Source organism: Grus americana, chromosome 12 (genome assembly GCF_028858705.1).
Source record: "Grus americana isolate bGruAme1 chromosome 12, bGruAme1.mat, whole genome shotgun sequence".
Taxonomy (NCBI): domain Eukaryota; kingdom Metazoa; phylum Chordata; class Aves; order Gruiformes; family Gruidae; genus Grus; species Grus americana.
In genome coordinates this window covers 12,523,770-12,529,769 of record NC_072863.1, presented here as the reverse complement: position 1 = coordinate 12,529,769, position 6,000 = coordinate 12,523,770, and positions in this window count along the sequence as shown.

The following is a 6,000-nucleotide window of genomic DNA, read 5'->3' as shown; positions in this document are numbered from 1 at the left end:
TACTTCTGCTCTTGGTAAAATGACCAATTAACTAATAGAGCATTAATGAAGAAGCCTGGGCTGTTGCAACACTTTGATATGGGTTGTGACTGGTTCTGAGGTGATTTAGATGCTGTGATTAGCTGTTGCTCTGAGTTGTTTCTGGAACTGTCTCATAGGAGCTGTAAACTAATTAATCTTATTTACTAGCAAAATGATGTGGATAAATAAATCCAACAACAGCATTAGGCATATCTGTATTTATTTTAACATCATATAAATATTGTTAGTTTAAGAATTGTTGCTACTAATTATTTTGTAATTACACCTGTGAAAGGAAATACTATGTAGAAACTCTTATCCATAATGTTTTGACGAAATAGGTTACGTAGGCTATATATAGAAAGTTGACTTACAGCCAGACTGATTCTGCTGATGCACTGTGATATGTTTGACTCTGAGGCTGGGGGGTGGGAAGTGTTATAACTATGTTTGGCAAGTCTTTGTGCTTTTCTTTCATCCTGTTTCTTTTTACCCTGAGGGTGAATTATATGCATGATTAACAAAGCCAGAATTTGGCCTGGTATTTTTTTAATTACATTCTCCATTCTGGTAAAGTTCTGATGTTTTTACTACACTTGCTCTCTGGGTTTCCTCTGCTTGCCTTTTAGGTTGTGCTTTTTGAAAGTTCAATAGCTGAAACTTAGAATGTGTTATGATGAGACGTGGAAGTCCTTTGTGGGCTCCTGGCCATGAAATGGAGCTAAAATTCATAGCCCCTACTTGTAGCCAGGCAGCTGATAGAGTTGCATTTACTGTTTTATTACAGTGGTTTTGATTTGGTGAATTTCTTACAATATTTTTCATTGGATCCAAAAATATACATTATTTGTGATGTTAATGATAAATACCTTCTATTAACAATAAAAAGTAGGGTAATAAACTTGTTTAACTTTTTTGCGCTGAGCAAGGAAAAAAATTTTGGGAATATAGTCACAAGAAAAATGCTTTAATAAGTAATGTAAATGAAAACAAAATGGATTTTACTGCTGGAGAAAGGAGAGATATTTTCCAATTGAAGGACAATAGTGTAACATTACAAATCATTAAATAAGGACCTGATGATTTAGTTTACCTTTGCATTAATGTGAATAGCAACTATAGCATATTAACAATTTCAGCTCTATCAGAAACAATGTCGATGTTCACAGATATGGGTATAAAACTATCAGACCTCTGGCTCTCGTTATGCTAAGCTGCCTCACATGCCTCTGAATAGTGTGTGCAAATGACTGATTTTCTGTTAAATAAATAAGATTGCCTTATAGACTGCAATTAGTGTTGTTGGAACAACACCAAATGTACTCTGAAATCTTGTGAGATAAATGGATAGACTTACAAATCAATTAAAAATATTTGTCTTTATGTCCAATTATTTCCTAGTATATTAATAAATCCTTATTAAAATGTATTAATGCATACACAAATATTATATCTGTATCAAATGCTATTGAAAAAATATTGAGTTAAAATTTTTCAGTGCAGAACTCTCCTAGTTTTCTGCCTTGTAATTACAGAAAGGAACATTCTCTTCCTCCTGGCTAGTTTGTTCTGGGGGTGGTTGTTTTTTGATTGGTTAGTTTTACAACTCTGGAAGAAACTTTATAGATGTTAATTTGTACTGGTAGTTGTCTTTTTGCCCTGTTTGGCTCCCCAGAAATAGTGCATTTCTTTAGTTGTGGTACTCATTTGTCTGTAACTGAGAAAATAACCTGCAAAAGTTATGAAAAAGAAATGTGAAACCTAAAAAAAAAAAAAACATTTGTCTTCTCTGCTATGTTTAGCTCATGTTGCTGTGCTTAATATAGTGATGAAACAACACTTCTGTCACCAGTTCTTGTAACACAACATATTGTTAAACACAGTTGTTTAGCACAACTGTTGTAATGCATATAGAGTGCCTGTAACTGCCCCTTTTCTTATTGCTTACAGAGCCTATCTGTGACTTCAGACTGGCTGTTTAAACTGAGAGCACCACTTCACTCCAGCTAGAAGTCTTTAGTATCAATGAAAAACAGATTTTAGGAAATTGAATTGTATCTCAAAACTGACACAGAAAATACAGTCATGAAGGTCCTAACTGATTCTGGATGTACGTGGAAGACCTCTGTCCTAATGTGATCCTCTTACTATATCAATGCAGTCTTTCTCACAGCATTAGTAGCTAGGATTATGCCCACTCAGATTTGTTTCTCAAACTAAGTGCTTATGTGAAAATTGGAGGTGGAGTGGCTGAGGGGGGAATTAATAATGCTTATGTATTTGTCATCAAGAAAATAAAGGTAATAGGCTACTTGGTGTACAGATCTCTCTACATCTAAATTGCATAGACTATCATTCACATTGGAAAGATACTAACAGTAATTTTTTTGGTAATACATCTTCTATAAGAAATGAAACTTTTTTTAAAATAAAAATTGCTGGTTGCTTTAATCAACAACATCATTAACCAAAATGCACATAAAATCAAAATATGCACTCTGAAAAAGAGGATGTTCTCTTTTGGTTAGGAAGTGTTGCCATGATATTCTTTGTGGATTGTAATTTGATGCCTTCTGTTTCTCTTTATTTGCTGTCAAAGCATCAGTCAGGACTAAGTCCAATCAGGCCAATAGAATTACAATTTTTTCATGGAAAGCTTAAGCAAAAACTGTTTTAATCAGCTTTAGGTTGAAACATTTCTTTTTGATAAAAGATAAGGAAAAGTTCTAATCTTACTTTGACTGTAAGTAAGCATCTTGTATTGTGATGCCAGATTGCAGCATGCAGAGCCAGAACATTCAGAAGCATAGTTTCAACTGAGATTACTAGCTTTTGTTTTACAGTAGTGCACAGTCAGTGTGTTCTTTTTGCACCTGAGATGCTTATTTATACCTGTTGCTGTATTCATATTGCTTGCTACTTGCTGTACAAGGTTACAGAAATTACATTTCTTTTTGCCTTTAGCAACATAACGACAAGTTCTAATGTAAAAGCTACTTGAAATAGTCTTTATTTTGTTGACTTGTACTTGACTATAAAGTAAAAAATTCTGCCTTTGTTTTGTTATTGTGTAACATGAAGTTAGTGGTCCTACATATTTATCCTTAATCATAATTTTTCCCAAAGGAGAAACTAGAGAACCAATGCAATTAGAAAATGTTGTTGTTAGCATTGGTTTTGGCTTATGTGTAAATACCTATATATGGGAAAAACAGAGAGGAAAACTCACACATATTACCTCACTTCCAACTATGGGTCATTGCTTTGAGCTCCAGAGAACCTGGGGGTAAACTCTGCTGGGTTTGGTCCATTAATCTTTCTTAAATGATGCTAGTATCTCTAAGCAGGAAGTGCAACAGCCACTCTTTTACTGTGTGTTCCTCTTCCATATCTTCTTAATGTTGGACCCAGTACCATCTGCACCTACCAAGATATGGTCTATACACTTCTTCAAGTATAGAAGTACATAGCTTGTCCTGGTTTTAATACAAATTTCACATCTTCAGCAACCTGCATGGACCCGTCTCTCGTGTATGCAATAAGTGAGAAAGTAACTCCAGCTTAGCATCTCTGTAATTTAGAATCATAGAATCATTTAGGTTGGAAAAGACCTTTAAGAGCATCAAGTCCAACCATTAACCTAGCACTGCCAAGTCCACCACTAAACCATGTCCCTAAGCATCACATCTGCACATCTTTTAAATATCTCCAGGGATGGTGACTCAACCACTTCCCTGGGCAGCCTGTTCCAATGATTGACAACCTTTTCAGTGAAGGACTTGTTCCTAATATCCAATCTAAACCTCCTCTGGCTCAACTTGAGGTTGTTTCCTCTTGTCCTATCTCTTGGGACTTGGGAGAAGAGGCCAACACCCACCTGGCTACAACCTCCTTTCAGGTAGTTGTAGAGGGCAACAAGGTGTCCCCTCAGCCTCCTTTTCTCCAGACTAAACAGCCCAGGTTTCCTCAGCCACTTCTGGTAAGGCTTGTCCTCTAGACCCTTCACCACTTTGTTGTTCTTCTTTGGACATGCGTGTATTGGGTTTATGTGGCAAGGTTTTTCTAGCGATGGGGAGCTTCTATGAGAAGCTGCTAGAAGTTTCCCCTATGTCCGACAGAGCCAATACCAACTGGCTCCAAGATGGACCTGCTGCTGGCCAAGGCTGAGCCCTTCAGTGGTGGTGGTGGTAGTGCTTCTGGGATAACATATTTAAGAAGGGGGGTGGGGAAAACCACCCAGTAGCTGGAGAGAGGAGTGAGAATATGTGAGAGGAACAACTCTGCAGACACCAAGGTCAGTGCAGAAGGAGGGGGAGGAGGTGCTCCAGGCACTGGAGCAGAGATTCCCCTACTGCCTTTGCAGAAGACCATGGTGAGGCAAGCTGTCCACCTGCAGCCCTTGGAGGATGGTGGTGGAGCAGATATCCACCTGCAGCCTGTGGAGGACCCCATGCTGGAGCAGGTGGATACCCAAAGGAGGCTGTGACCCCATGGGAAGCCTATGCTGGAGCAGGGTCCTGGCAGGACCTGTGGACCCATGGAGAGAGGAGCCCACACTGGAGCAGGTTTGCTGGTAGGACTTGTGACGCTGTGGGGGATCCACGCCGGAGCAGTCTGTTCCTGAAGGTCTGCACCCTGTGGAAGGGACCCATGCTGGAGCAGTTCATGAAGAACTGCAGCCTGTGGGAAGGACTCACGTTGGAGAAGTTAATGGAGGAGTGTTTCCCATGGGAGGCAGTGGAATCGAGAGTGAATTTAAGCCTGGGAAGAAGGGAGGAGTGGGGGGGAAGGTGTTTTTAAGATTTGGTTTCCTCATTACTCAGATTTGGTAATAAATTAATTTTCCCGAGTTGGAGTCTGTTTTGCCTGTGATGGTAATTGGTGAATGATCTCTCCCTGTCCTTATCTTGACCCAGGAGCCTTTTGTTGTATTTCCTTTCCCCTGTCCAGCTGAGGAGGGGAGTGATAGAGTGGCTTTGGTGGGCACCTGGTGTCACCTTGGTGTCATTTGCAAACTCACTGAGGGTGTACTTGATCCTCTCATCCAGATCATTAATAAAGATATTAACCAGACCTGGCCTCAATACTGAGCCCTGGGGAACGCCACTTGTGACTGGCTGCCAATTGGATTTAACTCCACCACAATTCTTTGGGCCCAGCCATCCAGCCAGTTTTCTACCCAGCAAAGCATATGCCCATCCCGGCCATAACCAGCCAATTTCTCCAGGAGAATGCTGTGGGAAATGGTGTCAAAGGCTTTACTGAAGTCCGGGTAAACAACATCCTTTCCCTCATCCACTATGCAGGTCACCTTGTCATAGAAGGAGATCAGGTTAGTGAAGCATGACCTGCCTTTCATAAACCCATGCTGACTGGGCCTGATCACCTGGTTATCCTATATGTGCTGCAGTCAAGATGATCTGCTCCATAACTTTCACCAACACCAAGGTCAGACTGACAGGTCTGTAGTTCCCCAGATCCTCCTTCTGGCTCTTCTTGTGGATGGGTATCACATTTTTTAACTTCCAGTCAACTGGAACCTCCCTGGTTAGCCAGGACTGCTGATAAATGATAGAAAGTGGCTTGGTGAGCACTTCTGACAGCTCCCTTGATACTCTTGGGTGGATCCCATCTGGCCCCACAGACTTAGGTGTGTCTCAGTGGTGTAGCAGGTTGCTAACCATTTCCCTTGGATTATGGGGCTTCATTCTGTTCCCTGTATCTGTCTTCCAGCTCAGGGGGCTGGGTACTCAGAGAACAATTTATTATTAAAGACTGAGGTAAAGGCGGCATTAAGTACCTTAGCCTTTTCCTCATCCTTTGTCACTGTTTCCCCCCACATCCAATAAATGATGGAGATTCTCCTTAGGCCTCCTTTTGTCGCTCATGTATTTCTAGAAACTTTTTTTTATTGTTTTTTATAGCAGTCTTTCTTCCCATAACAGAGGGTTTCATTTCAGGATGTGGAATCTTCTCATC